This window comes from Podarcis filfolensis (genome assembly GCF_964270895.1).
Source record: "Podarcis filfolensis genome assembly, chromosome: 1".
Taxonomy (NCBI): Eukaryota; Metazoa; Chordata; class Lepidosauria; order Squamata; family Lacertidae; genus Podarcis; species Podarcis filfolensis.
This window is the reverse complement of record NC_139604.1, coordinates 32,968,934-32,987,742: the sequence shown is the minus strand read 5'-3', so window position 1 is coordinate 32,987,742 and position 18,809 is coordinate 32,968,934. Positions and strand designations below refer to the sequence as shown.

The window sequence follows — 18,809 nt, the reverse complement described above, 5'->3', positions numbered from 1 at the left end:
TGGTGGAAACATGACATTAATTGCGTCCAGTTATACCTACGAGAGTTCTCAGTGTACACAAAAATACTGCTTATTTAAGAATTTCAGCCAGTGTAGTTTACAGAGTAAAGAGAATATCGCATTTGGGTTGGAGACTGAGGTTCAAATGCTTACTTGGCTATTAATGATTCTGGGCATCTTGGGCAAAAAAATAAATCAGAAACCTTGCATGATTTCCTCCTAGGAAGACCAACTCTTGTAAAGACATATGGTAATCTTTAATCAATGAAGCCCCGGTATAAGGCAGGTAGGTAATCAAAACAAATACATTTTGAGCCAGTGATTTCTGTTGTGTGCTTCATTTACAACTAAATGCATCTACCGTATGCTCAGATGCTCTCTTTTTTTGCATTCCAGCTGCATTTTAATTGCTAGTTCAATCACAAAACAGATCTCACACTGGGAATTATTTGAGGTGAATGTTGGCTTTGCACACCAGTTTTCAGTATTCTTATTTTTCAGCAGGAAAAAAAAATCAAAAAGATATTGACAGGCACATCATTCTGCCTTCAAAATCACAGCTTGCAATGTAGACTAAGAATAATATCTAGTGTCACACCAACGTAGACAGTGGGACTTCTTCCTCTGCTCCCTCTTGCAGCCTTTCATGCCCCCAATCTACTCTGAAGGGACCTCCAACAGTCTAGAGCAGCAGGGGTGCCAACTTGAATGAAATATTGTGGGGGCCCAGGTAAGCCCCACCCCACATGATGGAGTGCACACACACCATTTGAATGGGAATTCCAAACAACTTTGTGGAAGCCCGGCCTCCTCAAATATTTTATTGTGAGGACTGAAACCCTCATGACCCCTTTGGGGCTATGGGAGAGACTGCATAGAGGAGGAGAGGAAAGGAAAGTCCCATTGCATGAAGGAGAAGTTACTGTGCAAATGGGCTTTTTTTTGCAGACTTCTCAGAAGAAGAAGTAGTTATAATTTATTAATAAATGATTAGGAGCTAGTGAAGATTTAGGCGCATTGAGCCAGCACTTCAACCAATATAATTTTAAAAAATCAATAAATGGAAAAATCCATTGGAAGAATGCAGAAAGTTGACATTAAAATTGGGGTCATTGTGAACATACTTATCTTTTAACTTTTAGTGCTATGATCTCTGCAATAATAGCCAAGTAAGTTCACTCTTAGTGTATGTTCGCATGCATAAATGGCCTTCAATCGTGGTTGAACGTTAAGTTCAATGAATCACCAAAGGGGAATGTTCAGTCATCCATATAATCCCATGAAGAAGTGTCTATGGGGGTTGCAACTGAAGAAAGAAATTTGTCAACATACTATCGGGTACAGAATCAGAGTTGGGAGGAACCCTGAGGATCATCTAGTCCAACCCCTTGCAGGGCAGGAATCTTTTCCCTTTCTCCAGATTAAAATATGTAGGTAGGTAGGTGAATTTTGTTTATAACCAATTGGTTTTATTCGATTCTTCATTCAACATATATCCACATTCAAGTCCTACCACAGAAAACGCAAAATAAGTATTTTTATCCTTTGAATAATAAGCAGGGCTTGATTCAAAAAGCAATACTCATAATTGTAGGTTTCATTTCCTAATAGTTCTGTCATAGTGTTACTGATTCATCAAATTATTCATCTAATTATTTACTCCATTATGTGAATTCAACTTATTTCCTTGTAAACTTGACTCACTTGAAGGCAAATCATATTCAAATATTATGTCAGTCACAACAGTAATTACAGTAATAAAAACCTACTGTATGTAAAGGAGAAGATTCTCATATTTAAGGTGGTATACTTTATTAAATATCAGTAATATATTAAGACATACTTGTATTCTTTCGAACAATTCATGCAAGAAGACATATTCATGGGGGGAAACTCTAAGTTTCTGCCCAATTAGCAATTGTTAAAAAAATAGCAGTTTGGGGCCCTTTTATATCTTCTTTATGTATACAGGATACCTCTTAGTTGTGTTTCTGTTTATATTCTCTAGGCTAGTAAAGTACAAGCACCAGTGACTATGTGGAACAATTACAGCATCATTCTATCCATGACAGTTTACAACAGGGATAGTCAATGTGGTGTCTCCCCCCCCCCCAGGTATTGTGGACTCCAGTCAGCCTCAGAGGTGTGGCCAGTTGCCAGGAATGATGGAAGTTCTAGGTCACAACACCTGGCATGCACCACATTGATTCCTGCAGGTTTGCAGAACACAAATGTGCTTAACAGAAAAGTATTAGATCTATCTGATGCATAGCTTTTTCAGTCACCTCAAAAGCACATTTGTAGCCTCATATTAAGACTAATGTGAATCATGAGCAAATGGTTGACGTGCTTGGAGAGAGGGGATTTCTTCTAAATGTCAGGATCCAGTGCGCTGTCAATAGTTGCCAAGTTAATATCTATAGAAGAAGACAAAAAGAGTCATTGTTCTAGCTATTATAGTTTTCATTAAGAAGTAGTTTAAAGCTAACTGAAAACTGAAACCGTGGGAAGATTGATCAAGTATTCAGCCGTGGCAGATTGCTCACCTTATGAAGGGTCTGGCAGGATTTTGTCAGGCTGCAAATCAGTAGCTGGGGAAGGTAAACAGTAATGTCATAATCTTCTCAGGCAGTGGAAGGTGTTTGCAGTCTCTGCTATTGCCAGGCAAACTTTAAAGTACATTTTCTTAAAGATGGTAACTACAGTAACTATCATTGGTCTCTGCTTATCAAGTATGTAAGTGAACACACATGGAAGCCTGATACTGAAATCTGAGTGTAGGAAGAATGCTCACTATTACAAGTATTTTTGTTCATTTTAATGTTGCCAAAATGCAAATACAAACTTCTCAGATGTCCAAACATTCGGAGGGGACTGTTTTGCAAAAATACAAAAATATATTTATGTAGAGGGTTATCCATGTAACTTTGACAGGACACAGTCAAAGTATCAGTGGAAAAGTTACATTTCCATAAAACACAGGTTGACTTCAAAAAGAGACTCACTGGATTACTTCAAAACTGCCAAGATCTTTATTTGTTGGTGTTGATGAGAACTGTTATCACTAGAATTAAAATGTTCTGTTTTCAGTGCACAGTATTTTTAACTTCTAATTTCTCCCTTCTGACAGAGTGATTGCTAGTTTCCACTATGCCTGGACATAATGTTCCACTAAGTATTGTGTGGACTGAAACAGTATTTTTTTTAAACCAAAAACTCTTCAAAAAACCCCAAAAAATCCAGTTGTTTTGCACCAAAAGTTAATGCAAATTTGGCTTTTCTGTAGTGGAAGGTGACTGGACACTATTCCAAGCTAAATCAGCAAAGTGTTTCCAATCTGAAATAGACCTTGATCTGAAAAGTATGCTTAATTCAATGATAGCCACAAAGGCTATTTGTTTTTTAATGCTTTGTAAACTTCCTTGCATGGTAGAGAGCTAATTTGAAATTGTCTGTTTATACTTTTGTTGTGATTTGGGAGCGGATCAAATACGTAGTTGTGCAAGCACACAAATATAAGGCTTCTGAGCAAATGCTATTTTGAATTGTCCCTGGGATTTGCAGCCTTATATATTCAGAGAGCAAGGGCTTTGGTGCCCTCTTCCCTCATATGCTACCTTTCCTTTGCAATCTCCGAGCTGAATTACTCTGAGAAATGGTAGTTGCCAGATTTTTAATTCAGCCCTAAGTAACACAGCTGACCAGAGCAATAACAGGCTTATGAGGGATGCACAAATATTCAGCTCAAAATCTTATCAGGGTTTGTTTGTTTGTTGGTTGGTTGGTTTATCCCCCACAAGCATTCTCTTCAAGTACAGTACAATCATATCCTATGTACATTTAACTTGCATTATTTCAACTACACGCATCCCCCCCCCCACTTAAATGTGACCGCGTATACAGGCGGCACTGGGAAATAAATAAATAGAATCATATCAGGAAATGGAGGGGGAAAGCTGGAGAATCATTGTGGCTCACAAGGAGACCCTCCCCAGAACCCAAAGAGGATGTCAGTGAGGGCAGAGGTGCAGCAGGGCTTTGTTTAAGCTGTTCCGCCTCGCTGCCTAACAGCTGATATGTGGAGTAGCGCAGCAGCAGTAGCCACTTTCCCACGAGTCCTCCAGGTGGCCCCAGAGCTGGGATCTTCAACTAGAGAGAGTTGTGTTGTGATAGAGTAGGAGAGCTAGAGAGCCCAAAAAAAATGGGCACTGTGCCCTTGTGTTCTTCTTTGCCCTTCTAGGGAAATCCACTGTGAAAAGTAGCTTTTAAGCTCTCTGCCTTGCTTCCTGAGCAAGGCCATTTCCTAGTGTGGGCTTTGTATTTAACTTGTGGGATTTCAACCAGCCAGCCTTCAACCATATATATAGGCATCACCCCACTTATGTGGGGGTTATGTTCCCTCCATGTGCATGAGTGAAAGCACATGGTGAACACCTTCTGAGAAGCATCTAAATGTCCATTTGCCTACCTATCACTGCCCAACAGAAACCCGATGCGATTGGAGGCAAGCATATCATATTAGTACCCTAGCGTTTAGATTTGAGAGTCCCTCTTCCCACCCCTTCAGTAGTATGGTACCCACTAGGCAAAATCTGCCTCGGAAAACTTTTGTTCCTGTTTTTAGCATTGTCTGATAGAAGTGACTGAATTCTGGTGGAAATAAGCTGATGTTGAACTATTAATAGTGGGCTTAACCTTCACTTTTATGACAAATAAAACTGGCAGTCAAATTGAGGTGCAGTTCAGTACTGACTTCAAACTTTTTGTACAAATCATCAGACTGCCCCTCATTTCAAAACACTATTTTATTTCATTTTTTAAAAAGAAAACTTTTTATTTCATTTTTTAAAAAGAAGACATTTTCCTTGAATAGCATCTTTCCATTTCAGGAAAAAAATAGTTGAAGATGTACACTCGTTTTCAGAAATAGCATGCTAGGTTAAAAAAAGAAAAGAAAATACTGCTGAGGCTGTGATTCAGTGGAATCTACAGAGAAATCCTTTCTTACAAGTACCGAAAGCCTAAAGCTTTCACAGTTCTGACAATGACACAAGACTGGAAATAGAATAGCATTTCTTTTAATTTCCCCCCTCTCTTTTTAACAGAACAACCGCTAAAAACCAAAATCTCTTAGCTAGGGGGAAATGTGGGACTAACGTATTAAAAAGGCAGAAGTTGGTTGCATCATAAAGGTTTTGGATGACAGAGGCAAAAGGATTGTGCTATTCTTATGAAGTCCTATTTCTATTGTGACCAATGTGCACTTCATTTGATAATACATTCCATATATATTGCAGCATCTTAACTTGTCCCCATTTGAGTAGTAAGCTTATGCATCAGTAAAAGCAAGCTGTATCATGTGCAGATCTTAACACTGCACACTGTCTCTCTCTCTCTCTCTCTCTCTCTCTCTCTCTCTGTGTGTGTGTGTGTGTGTGTGTGTGTGTGTGTGTGAGAGAGAGAGAGAGAGAGAGAGAGAGAGAGAGAGAGAGAGAGAGAGACTAGGAGCTCGCTTTGTGGATTTCTGCAGGTGTTGGATTTATGGTCATTTCAAGAGATGATAATAGTAAAATAATTGCCTTTGCATTATGCCTTTAGAAAGAAGCTGTGGGTTGCTGGACATCTGCAGTTCTTCTCTTGAATTTTAATATTAACTTGCCACTGCACACGTTCTAAATACCCGTTTCCAGTGACTATCATTTATCCACTCAAGTGTTCTTGGGAAAGCAGGAGACTTGTATTTTCCCCAGCTGACATTTTAATTGTTCTCGTACTCATATTTACTTCAGTTATTTCTATCATAATAAACACACAGTTTTCCAGATCATGTTATACCTTAAAATTCCTTACTCCCTGGTTGTAGTATATGAGTGTGTGTGTTTTTACAATATCTGTTACTAGGTAACAAAGCTGCTTAGTAGAATGTTCTGCTCAGTTGTTCTATTCAAGGCTACACAAAATGGAATCTTGGGTTTTCTTAAGTGTGTCACATTCTTTTGTTTGAGCCTTTATTTCATGAATTGTAGGATTGACACCTAGTGCAACTAGTCAAGATTTTTCTGGCACTGGAAGATCGAGACTTGTTGTGTGTTCATTCTGATGAAAAAACTAAATTCATTTCACCATGTTTATACTGTGGCTTATTTTATACAGTTCATGAGGCTGCCCGTGTTCTGTGCTATTCTTAGCATTCTCCTCACTTACCTATATCAACACACAAGCGCATACAATGCTAATAATAAAAATTGACAGCCACATCAGTCAGCTTCAAATACAAGTTCCTGGCTCTAGTTGCAATTCAGGTTTTTACTCTGCAAATTTGTAAACGTGATGGATTTTGTTTTGACATTAACTCCAGCCCTTCTCCAGCCCTTCTTATTATAAATTCTAAATAACTTCAGTTTCAAAGCTGAGTACATGAAAGCAACGCCAACTGATTTCAAATATATTTTATAGGGAAATGTGCTTGAAAGTGCATCCTTACACTGCAGTGATATATCTATTGTGCTGCTTGGAAGGAAGTAGCTACAGTGAATATATGAGCAGCTCTTCCTTACTTCTCTGGTCAAATCTCATACTCAATATACTCACAAGGCAGCTTCTTAGAAGAGTCAGAATAATTTCTTTGGCAAATCTGGATGTGATATATAAAGCATATTGACCTGTGCTGTTGGATAGCATGGCACAATGGTGGCCGACAGATTCTGTTCTCTGGAACCATTTCATTTTGTGAAAATACAGTGGTGGCAGCCTATATATTGATCAAATTCATTGTAGCATCTCCTCTTTTTTTGGTGTACTTTTTCTTTAGTCATTAACTTTGACCCATTATCGTAATCTAGGATTGTCAGTCAGCATTGACAAAATTGAATTAGCTGGACAAACAGTTGTCCACAGACACTGTCAATATGAGCTTCCTGTGGGAGTCAAGCCCTTTCTCCAGCCATTCTCCAGACCTGAAGGAGTGTCTCCACCCCCACCGTTTAGCCCAGATACTGAGATCCAGCGCCAAGGGCCTTCTGGCGGTTCCCTCATTGCGAGAAGTGAGGTTACAGGGAACCAGACAGAGGGCCTTCTCGGTAGTGGCACCCGCCCTGTGGAGCACCCTCCCTTCAGATGTGAAGGAAATAAGCAGCTATCCTATCTTTAAAAGACATCTGAAGGCAGCCCTGTTTAGGGAAATTTTTAATATTTAATGCTGTATTGTTTTAACACTTGATTGGGAGCCGCGCAGAGTGGCTGGGGAAACTCAGCCAGATGGGCAGGGTATAAATAATAAATTATTATAATATTATTATTATTATTATTCTTGTTCACATCATTACTTGGCATTCTGCTGCCACGCGGTACATACCCAACATTATGGGGATCATGACTCCAGTCTGTGCATCTATGGCAGCACTAGAGCAATATCCTGTATCTGGTTATATCACTAGTATGGTGCTGTATGCTTTGTTTCAGTGAAAATAGCCTTTATTATGCACATTCACATATATGAACAAGGCAAATATCATTGTCATAAAGGGTGAAGGGATCTGACTGTTAGGTCCAGTCGCAGACGACTCTGGGGTTGCGGTGCTCATCTCCCTTTACTGGCTGAGGGAGCCGGTGTACAGCTTCCGGGTCATGTGGCCAGCATGACTAAGCCACTTCTGGCGAACCAGAGCAGCGCACGGAAACACCGTTTACTTTCCCGCCGGAGCGGTACCTATTTATCTACTTGCACTTTGACGTGCTTTCGAACTGCTAGGTTGGCAGGAGCAGGGACCGAGCAACGGGAGCTCACCCCGTCGTGGGGATTCGAACCACCGACCTTCTGATCGGCAAGCCCTAGGCTCTGTGGTTTAGACCATAGTTTGTCCCATCATTGTCATACTACAGCATATATAATAATTTCCACTTTCGGTGTTCAGAATACATACTGTATTTTAATACTGTGCCTTCAGGGCTAGAAACAGACTACCCTTGTAGGCATTGCTGGCATACATAGAGGGATAATGATGGACCGTTACTGAAGTTTCTTCCCAGTAAACCACCAGTATGGCTCTGCATTGCTTGGGATCTCTGCTTCGCCCCCACTTACCTCATTCATTCATTCATTCGTTCGTTTAAAAGCAGGTATTTCAAAAACACAAAACACCAAACAATTGTAATTCATTTAATATACCCCCCTTTGTTGAGTGAGCATAAATGTAAAGATCCTGCTTACCATTTATGTGACATTTCACAGATCTCCATTTTTGCATTGCTGCATACAATAATAATATTAAGTCTTACTAACTATACTATCCCATATTATGATAATGAGTCAAAGTTAATGACTGAAGAAAATACACCCCCCCCCAAAAAGGAGGGACTATATTTTCACAAAATGAAATTGTTCCAGGGAGAACAACACAATCTAAACGCACAGTAAAAGTATTTATAGTAATGGTGCAGAAACAAAGCATCTAAATTGAGGAACAAAACAAAAGCTCCAGTTTTCTCTGCAGCATTCAAAAACAGCCAAGTAAGGAATGAGAACTCTGCATGGTTAGATTTTAAATGTTGCTATTGTGGATGCATGCATTTTTTTGCATCTAGATATATTTAAGGAAAGCAAAGGAATCCCAATCTTTTGTCTGTTTTTGTGTTGGGGATATATTCAATTTGTTACATTTGTTTATTAGTAGTATATATTCCAGTAAGGTTGGAGATACTGCTATATAGGCTCCTCTGTAGGAATTCAAATTAGGACTGGACTGAACAGAAATAGAGACCATATTTTTGCAAGCAACTTTTGCAAGCAAGTTTGCAATTCAGAGAGCTTCAGCTCAGCTACCTGTGTGGTTTTGTGGCGTGCGTGTCAGACTAGAACAGTGGCAGCCCAAGTTCAAATCTCCACCCAACAATGAAACTCGTTCAGGTGATCTGGGTCCAGTCACTATCTTTCAGTTTTAGTCTTTAGGTTTGTTGGGCAGATAAACTGGAGGGGGGATATAGGATGAGCTTCTTGGAGGAAAGAGGTGATCTAAATATTCAAATTCAGCTTTTTAAGTCTTGTCACTTATGTAGCCAAAATGGCAACAGTCACATGAACAGGGGGAGGTAATCCGTGTGACGGGGTGAGCTCCCGTTTCTCTGTCCCAGCTCCTGCCAACCAAACCGTTCAAAAACACACCAGTGCAAATAGATAAATAGGTATCACTACGGTGAGAAGGTAAACGGCATTTCCGTGTGCTCTGTTTTCTGTCACGGTGTTCCCTTGTGCCAGAAGCAGTTTAGTCATGCTGGTCACGACCCAGAAAGCTGTCTGTGAACAAACACTGGCTCCCTCGACCTGAAAGCGAGATGAGCACTGCACCCCATAATCACCTTTGACTGGACTTAACCATCCAGGGGTCCTTTACCTTTTTTTATAGGACATAGTAGCTTGATTCTCAGTGGCTTCCATTGAGTTCTATGTGACAAAGGAAACAACCCAAAATCTGGGACACCATTGAGGGAGAACTCATCTGGTACACTCCATCCCTTTCACTTCCATTCAAACTTTTTAAAAGCTCACCTCTGCCATCTGAAGCCATTTGCTAAATTCTTGTTGGCCCCTACTCAGAATGAAGTATGTGGTGTGGGGGCCCAGGGAAGGGACTTCTTTTGGTGGCTCCTTGCATACAGAACTCCTCCCCTACTGAGGTGCATTTGGCCCCATCTTTTCATAGTTTCAAGTGACTTGTTTAAGATATACCTGCTGGGAGCAGGAGAGACTTGAATAGATAAATTGATTTAGCCGCTGTTGCTATAAATTGCTACTTATGAGTTGTTCTGATCCATTGCTTTGTGTATTTATATATTGTTTCTATCTTGCTTTTGTTGTAAACCACCATGTGGTGTGCAATGGGCGGCATATAAATAATCTATAAAATAAATAAATAATAAAATTCAGGTGCTTTCAAGTGTTTGTACTGCAAAGAGCCAAGGAAACAGAAGAACATTCAATTTTTAGCATGCATCCCACACTTTGCCACATAACAACAATGATGTGTGCTGCCATGCCCTAAACATTTAAATATAAAAATAGTAGAACAAAGCCTTTTGTTTTTCCTCTCAGTGTGATGCACTATTTCCGTAAAAAAAAAAAAGAAAGGAAGCAAAATATGCTTGACATTTTCTGTGCTTGTTGCCATAATATTTAGGGAAAGTTCACACATTCAGGCAGCTAAATCATCACATTCTGGGGTCATCAGGGATCTCTGTCCCTTATTACCTCCTCTCTTTGCTCCAATTCTGGTGCCTTGGCTTCAGGTGATAAGAAGCAATGATCCATAGTGATTTGTTTCATAATGATTTATGCTATAGCCGTTCCACGCCTCTAAGTTATGAAGTGACAAGTGCAAATCACCCTTCATAGCCCCTTTCCTTTCTCCATATTTCTCAAAGCCATTAGAAGACCCTCTGATGTATTTTCACATTTTCAGGATCTCTTACAGAAGCAATAAGAACTCTTCTGTCTCTTGCCTTATGAAATTCATACAAGGATCGCAGCTGCATCCAAACAGAATAGACCGATTAATCTATATTCCACAGTCAATCATCCACTGCACCCAGAAAAGATGCATGTGGAATGGGTGATTTTCACTCAACCTATGCGAAAATTATATTGGTTCTAATCCATTAAGGCCATGCATTCTCCCTTTGCTCATCACTCTAATGTCATGGGAAGCAGTAGGAACTGTCACACTATCTCTGACACAGTGGAGACAAGGTGGTGTAGACAACTCGCAGAAGATGTCGCTCCAAAAGACATGGCAGATTTCAGAAGTGTGCATATGTCTTTGAATAATTTAGTTTCCCACCCAGATTTTTTGAAGTAGTCTATATACATAGCCCGTGTACAGTTGGCCTACAGACTGCACATGTAGGCAAACCCCCTCCCTGGCCTTCCTTTCTTTTTTTGGGCCGAATAGTCAGACCACATTCCATTCCCTCCTGAGGATGCCCATTCCTTATTGTGCTGTTCTGGGGGAGGTTTTTTGTGGGGGTTAGGAGTTGAGTGGACACACTAGTGCCCAGTTTCAACTCCCTTCAAATCTTGGGATTTCTCTATTGATTTCTATAGACAGCTCTAATTCCTGTCACTGGGGAAATACTTGTAAGTATGAACCAAGAAATAGCCAATAAAAATAATCATGTATGGTTCTCTCCAGACTTTTCATATATATGTGTGTCTCTTCTTCCATCCCTCTTTTCCAGCCACTCTATTCCATTCCCACTTCTATCAAGTTTTCAGGTACCCCCCTTTCTTTTCATTCAACAGCCAGCATCTTGTGGGCACTGAGCACACTTCTAATAGAATCATAGAATTGTAGAGTTGGAAGGGATCATAAGGATCAACTAGTCCAACTCTCTGTAATGCTGGAATCTTTTGCTTAACGTGGGGCTCAACAACCATGAGCTTAAAAGTGTCATGCTCTGAGTTGGACTGCTTCCCCCATATATATATTTTTTATACCTCTGCAAACCAGAGGTTGCCCTGCTGGGCTTTGTGTCTTGGTGGTCTTGGAGCACATAGAATGTTGGGAGTGGAACACAAATACACCAATCTTGATTAAGTTAGTTGTGCTCATTGCACTGTTTCACCGAGAGTGGAGGAGTGTAGGTTGGCTGAAGAGCAACTTTGGAAGGCTCCATGTCAGCAATGTGAAGGATCTGAAGCCTGGACCCGGGGTGGTTTACTAATCTAGGGCAGGCTTAGAGACAGCCAAGAGGCAAGCAAGAATGATCCTGGGAAAGCCTGCTGGGTGAGACACAGCAGTTGGCTCATCTGAGCTTGCTTCCAGATAACAACATTTTCTCTTCAGTTTTGTTGGTATATTAGTGATTAGATCAGGTGTGGGAACTTTGTCAACCAAAGGCCCAGTGGTATATTTATAGCATCTGCCACCCCAGGGCAAAAAAGTTTTGCCCTCCCCAAATAATAATAATAATAATAATAATAATAATAATAATAATAATAATAGTACATATGAGTACAGGGCACTGCAATCATATAACTTACATACCTGGAAGCAGTAAGCCCCTTTTAGCTTTGTGGAATTTTACTCCTGAGTAAATGCATATAGGATTATGCAGGATGCTCTGCGCCAAATGTATGAATTATAATCCCACCATGCCAGCTAATGGGGAAAAGAGAGAGGGTGAGACACACACGCAATGGTGCAGTGGACAAAAAAGCTCTTTTTAGCAAGCAGTACTCTTGTGGCAGGGATGTGGGTGGCGCTGTGGGTTAAACCACAGAGCCTAGGACTTGCTGATCAGAAGGTCGGCGGTTCGAATCCTCACAATGGGGTGGGCTCCCATTGCTCGGTCCCTGCTCCTGCCAACCTAGCAGTTTGAAAGCAAATAGGTATCGCTCCGGCGGGAAAGTAAACGGCGTTTCCATGCGCTGCTTTGGTTCGCCAGAAGCGGCTTAGTCATGCTGGCCACATGACCTGGAAGCTGTACGCCGGCTCCCTCGGACAGTAAAGCGAGATGAGCGCCACAAGCCCAGAAACGGTCACGACTGGACCTAATGGTCAGGGGTCCCTTTACCTTTACCTTACCTTACTCTTGCAGCAAGGTTTTGCAGCAAGGGGGAGTGATAGGCAAGTGGCAAGGAGAGCAGCAGAGGGGTGCAAGCAAAAGAAGGGGGTTTGCTTGTTGGATGCAAAATGTACTGAAAGCTATCAGTGTTCTGAGTGCGACCCCCTCCCACCTCTTCCTGCCTTCTCACTTTCTCCGTGAGAGAGGCTGTTCTGGAGTTGGCCTCCCAGGCTTATTACCTTTGTGTGTCCTTATGATTGCTGTGGCTCTGATGATTACAAAGACTTTGCAAGTCTTCAAGTGTTCTTTCCTCCAAACGGAAGCTGGTCCTGTAGGCTCCTCTATATTTTCTGCGTCTTATAGAGCAAACCAAAACTGGAACAAAATGATTTGTTTATAGGAATGAAGAAACGCATTAAGTTACTGAGAAATGGTTTTTTAACATTTAACTTCCATCTGCGGTTGTGTAATAAACTATAGATGCACAGATAATGGCAGAGTGCTGAAAGCACCTGTCTTACAAGTAAAGATAGCATTACTGTCTGAAAATGGCAAGCAGTTGTTCCCTAAAGGCAGCAGTTAATTTAATATTTGAATTGCATTCAGTGTTAATACAATTCGGTGAGCATCCTAAGTATGAGATCATGACAGGAGACATTTTCATCTCCTATCTTGTGAGAGGTCTCAACTACAACTCGCTGAAGTAATATTTTGCTGAGCACCAGCGTAGCATAACACTGTTGTCGCAACTCAAGAACTGTAACTTTCCAATCTCGGTGTACAAAAAAAAATTACAAGGCAGTTAGAAGTAGGGCTGAGCTCAAAGGGGCCATTTTTCACAAAACGTATTCAGCAGCATCAAAAAACAGCACCCTCCCTCGGGCAGCTTTTCAGGAATTGCATTGGAAAGTGAGCAAAAGCGTTCACCCGTGCATAATGAAAGCAATTGGATTGGCTGAGCTCATCCATATAATCGATGTAGGAAGAACTGCCCTCACTCTTAATTCACTTCACTTGTCCACAGTGAAATAGCACCATGACATCATCCCATTCATTCATTTGGCTGGGATGACAGTGGGGGAGGGAGAAGATGAAGTCATTTGAAGGGGAAAATTTTGCCTTTGGAACTGCAGAGAGGGGAGACAATGACAGTGGATACCAGCAAATAAGTGGTTAAAAAACCTGGCAAACCTTCAGCAAAGCCCTAGTTTGAACATTGCATTACAGATTATACTATTTAGCATATAAAAAACACTGTAGTAAGTCACTGTTTGAATTTATTACCTAAGAGAAGCTTTAACTGAACTTTTTCAATCCGTAAAGATATATTGGTAATAGGTTTATCTAACACTAATATCTTGCTTTGGCCTTTTAAGCTTTCACAAAGTTCCTTTTGGAGGTTTGGAGCTAAATTTGAAAACAGTGATAAGCTTGAGCAGAGCAAAATCACATAACAACAACAACAACAACAACAACAATTTATTTATACCCTGCCCATCTGGCTGGGTTTCCACAGCCACTCTGGGCAGCTCCCAACAGAATTTTAAAAACACGATAGATAAAACATCAAACATTACAAACTTCCCTAAACAAGGCTCCCTTCAGATGTCTTCTAAAAGTCAGATACTTGTTTATTTCCTTGACATCTGATGGGAGAGTGTTCCACGGGGTGGGCGCCACTACCAAGAAGGCCCTCTGCCTGGTTCCCTGCAACCTCACTTCTCGCCGTGAGGGAACCGCCAGAAGGCTTTGCTTTTTCCTTTTGCCTGGTATGCAGAGCACATTCACCAAACTATGGCGTACCAGGACGTATTCACAAATCGTTGCAAATGAGGAGCTTACAGCCACTTTGCTCTTCCCCAGTATTTTTTTACTCCAGCACTCCACTGAGCTAAACCAAGGTTTGACTTAACACGTCATTTGAACCCAGACTCGTGGTTATGCACCATGGGATGTAGCCAAGGTTTATTCTTAGCTACCATGGGCCCATGCTCAGATATTACACTATTACCAAACCTTGGCTTAGCACAGGTGAACACAGAAGTAAAAAGTATTGGAGTGGAGCAAGAGGAGCCCACATATTTGCATGGTCCTGATAAACCATAGTTTGACTTGCCATGTTGTGCAACCAGACCATTAGTGTTGATTATTTATGTTATTGGGCCATGGTTCCCGAGATTTGAACTCAGTATTTGTTTCTTTGTTTCATTTAACTTCCTTAAAGGCAAAAGCCTCTCTGACAGGCTAAGAAGCACTACTCCTGCTACATACTTTAAAAATGAGGCTGAAAGTCTCTCTGTAAAATGGCATTATGTAATCACCCCTCTCTCTTTTTGTAATTATTTATGTATATTTTTGGCTTTGTAACATAGTGATCATTACTAACAAACCAAAAGGTACAGTAGCATAACAAAGCAAACAAATAATAAGGAAAGGAAATGGTGGCACACAAATGTAAACGAAGACATCCATATTTCCTGAGCTGGCATGGGTGGTGAATGTCAGGCATCCAGTTCTGAAGCATAGGAAATAAAATCCCACCAGGTTACATAAAAGCATTCTGGATCTTCCACCCCCCACCCCTGAAAACACACAGTTTATGTGTGATTTTTTTTCCACAACAGCCAAAGTCCACAAGTTCTTATACCATAAAAATGTAGTTTTTTTCAAGGTTTTCCATTGGTGGACTATTGAAATCCTATGCACAACCAGCATTTGTGTCTAAAAGTTTCCATGGCAGCTTTCTTGTTGTCAGTCCACATACTCAGTAATGATAGCTGTGGGAGGTGGCCTGAACAAGTAATTTAATCATTTTAGATACTTATTTATATACTGGGGACCGAAATAATGTAACATTAGTTCCAGAGATAGCACGAGGGGGAAAATGGCTGCCCTCATGTGAAGGAAGTCATATTTTTATCCACACTGCCCTGAGCTTCCGGATGCTTTTGGTATACTTGGCTATGAAAATAAAAATGATTAACACCCTCAAAAGGAAGTGCTTATCAGCGAGTGGTGCAATGGCTCAGTACTAAAGGGTACTGTAATGGCTTTAGGGGTTGCTTGTGCGTAAGTTGCCGCCGCTCTGGGCTAGGTTGGCTGGTTAAACCATTTCTCGCTGGACAGCCATCCACTCCGTGGCTGTTCAGTCGCTGGCAGAATCCGTCAGTGGGCGTTTCTTAAACCTTTTCCAACATAAAAGTTGTTTGACGCCCAGTCTCCTCCTACTCTCCCTGCGCGGAAGTCTTCTGCGCAGGGAGGGCGTGGGTAGCGGAGGACCTGTGCTCTCCCCGCTGGTGTCCAGTGAAGAGTCCCGGAGCCTGCTCTCTGCTTCCCCCATAGGCCCCCCTCTATCCCTGGTGTTGTGCTGATTTTCTTCCCCAACAGGAGACCTGTCTCTCTCCCTGCTTGGCCCCTCTCCAGCATCGCTGTGGAGCCTCGCCTCCTCCTCTAGTTCCGATGGCAGTTCCCTAACAGGTACTTAAAGGTGAAAAGAGACTTCTCTGTAAGAAGCCATAGTTAGTTTAGACAGCCTGTGGAAATCTGCATTTTCACAGCTCTTGCAGCACTGCTTACAGACAGATAAGTAAAGCCAACAGGAGCATTAGCTGTCCAGAATGGAGCCAAGATGCTTTTTACTGTATCTAACAGGAATAAAGAATTAATACCACAATAAATGAAGCACATATTCATTACAGTTATATCTCTCCTAGGGCACCCAACCCAGTGCTTTTGCCCAATGAAAAACCCAAGATATTGTCACTGTCCATTTGTCTACAGGATGTGTAATAAGTTGAGAAACGGAAAGATTTTCTCCTGCTTTTGTGCTCCTGTTTCTTTTGAGTTAAAAAGAAAAGGTATTTGCTTCATAGCAAATACTAAATCATTCTCGAAAGTGCAGAAGCAGAGAAAGCCTAATTCCTGATTATTAAGCATTCTCTCTCTTTGTCGACTTTTCATTATCATATCACAGAAAGGGTTTGTAAATTCCAAAAGGAGTTCATCTTATTACTTATCTACTTTATATTAGCAACCACCACCATGCCAACATTCATGTTTTTGTTTTTAATCCCGAAAGGATACACCGGAGCCTTGAAAATCATAAGATTCAATTTTTTTAAGGTTTTGCATAAGCCTACACAGACTGAGAATTCTGGTTTAACCATGGGTGATATCCAGTGTTAGATACTCGGAGCACACCCATTGAAAACAATGGACTTATAGAATCTTGCTCAATAGGTCTGCTCCGAGTCTGACATAGTTTGGATAACACCCTGTATGCATTTCAATATTCAGTTATGAAAAAGAAATACAGTGGTACCTCGGGTTACAGATGCTTCAGGTTACAGACTCCCCTAACCCAGAAATAGTACCTCGGGTTAAGAACTTTGCTTCAGGATGAGAACAGAAATCGTGTGGTGGCAGCGTGGCGGCAGCAGGAGGCCCCATTAGCTAAAATGGTGCTTCAGGTTAAGAACAGTTTCAGGTTAAAAATGAACCTCCAGAACAAATTAAGTTCTTAAACCGAGGTACTACTGTATTCATATATATTTCTCCCCCTTCTTATTAGTAATAAAATACATTTCCATTGCTCCTCTTAACTGTTTAGGGATGCTTTTAGTGCTTGAAGTTTTAATTCTGTTTTTAGTCCTCTGTTGGGAGCCTCCTAGAGTGGCTGGGGAAACCTGGCCAGATGGGCGGGGTATAAATAATAAAATTATTTTATTTATACATACATACATACATACATATACACACACACACACTTGCTGTTTTCTCATAGAACTGTGTAAATGGATTCCGTGTTTGACATACTATGTCAATTATATATGTTCAAAATACTCGAGACACTTTTACTTATGGGAGCAACTGAAATACATTTTAGAGCTGTAGCATAAAAGTCAGTATCCAACAATGACCATAATCTTTGCTTCTAAATATAACATCAGTCAGAAAATATTGTAAACTCGGTGCCAGGAATTTCCCTCCAGTGTCATATTGGTACCTTGAGATTTTCAAGATTTTATTTCCTTATAATGGTTTACAAGTGGGACCTACAGAAAAGCATGACAAAATGGAATGTTTCAGTTCAGGATTCCAGCCTGTCAGCCACAGACTCTTCCTACGATTTTATTTTATTTTATTTAACAAAATTTGTAACCCATTTAACTGTGTATAACGTTTTGAAACAGTTTACGAAGTGTATAAAATATACATTAAGATTGTCAGTAAAAAAATAATAATTATATGTTAAAAACAGGGCTATAAAAAGCAAGATGAATAAAAAGCACATTCTCCCTTGCTTTCCAATCCAGCCTTCTACCAGTCAGCCAACGTTCAGTGGTCATATTGAACATGCTCAGACATAACTGGAAACAGAACGTAATATACTTTGGCATCCCAATGTACAAAGTTATATATAGATGTCATTTTGCACAGGATGACAAGTGCTGACATAACAGAAACAGCATGTGGTATAAGGCAACTGTGGCATCTGCCTGTCCTTTTGGGCTATGCACCAGTTTTACTACAAGGGAAGTTGTTGCATGTGTGCTCTGTAAACATTCCTTAAAATAACATTTTCTGAAAGGGTTTTTCATGATTTTCAAACAATACTGTCTGGAATTTGAAAGTTGGCCCCAGCTAGTGATGGGTAAACTGCTCAGTTCTCCTTGAAATTTGCTCTTTTTTTACAGTTCAATAAATTGAAGCAGGGGGGCATTGAAAACTGCAACTCCCTTCTTTTGTAGCAGTGAAGGACACTTGAATCATGCATTCAGGATGCAGTCTGTAAGGACTGCCCAGCCATCTCCACTGCCATTTCCCCTTCACCACCATGAGCAAACTTGGTTGGGAGCAGGAGACAACGGGTTGGCTGAATGAATCCATTATGAGTCAGAGCCAAACACCACATTTTCAAACTGCCCTAATTATATACTGCTGACCTTAGTAGTTCAAACCACCAATGCATGCTGCAAAGATGGGACTCATTTCTCTTCCTATTCAAGGGTTGGTATGAATGGGAAAGCATCAATTCCTTTAGCTTAAAGAAATAACACAACAGCAACAACGATCTGATAGGGCAGTCGCCAGCATTTTACTGCCACTGGCCACATTTGGAATTTTTGCGAAAGTGCTGCAAGTGCCACTCTCAAAATGGCTGCCATGGGGACATAACACGTCACAAAATGTTGCTGTGGGACATGGCATTTCACAGAATGGCTGCCATGGAAGCATAATGTAACACCAAA

The 18,809-nt window shown here is 40.8% G+C and overlaps 1 protein-coding gene and 1 long non-coding RNA gene across 4 annotated transcripts in view; one reads left to right on the top strand and one right to left on the bottom strand.

The window, feature by feature from the left end:
- The window catches only part of KCNJ3 (potassium inwardly rectifying channel subfamily J member 3), a 109,042-nt gene that overhangs the window by 77,176 nt on the left and 13,057 nt on the right, over positions 1-18,809 (top strand). The window lies entirely within an intron of this gene.
- On the bottom strand, positions 1,719-5,962 carry LOC310746239. The gene is made up of 3 exons (XR_014540524.1): positions 5,836-5,962; positions 2,547-2,591; positions 1,719-2,417 (listed from the first exon to the last, which is right to left on the bottom strand). It is a non-coding gene; the product is annotated as an uncharacterized lncRNA (long non-coding RNA).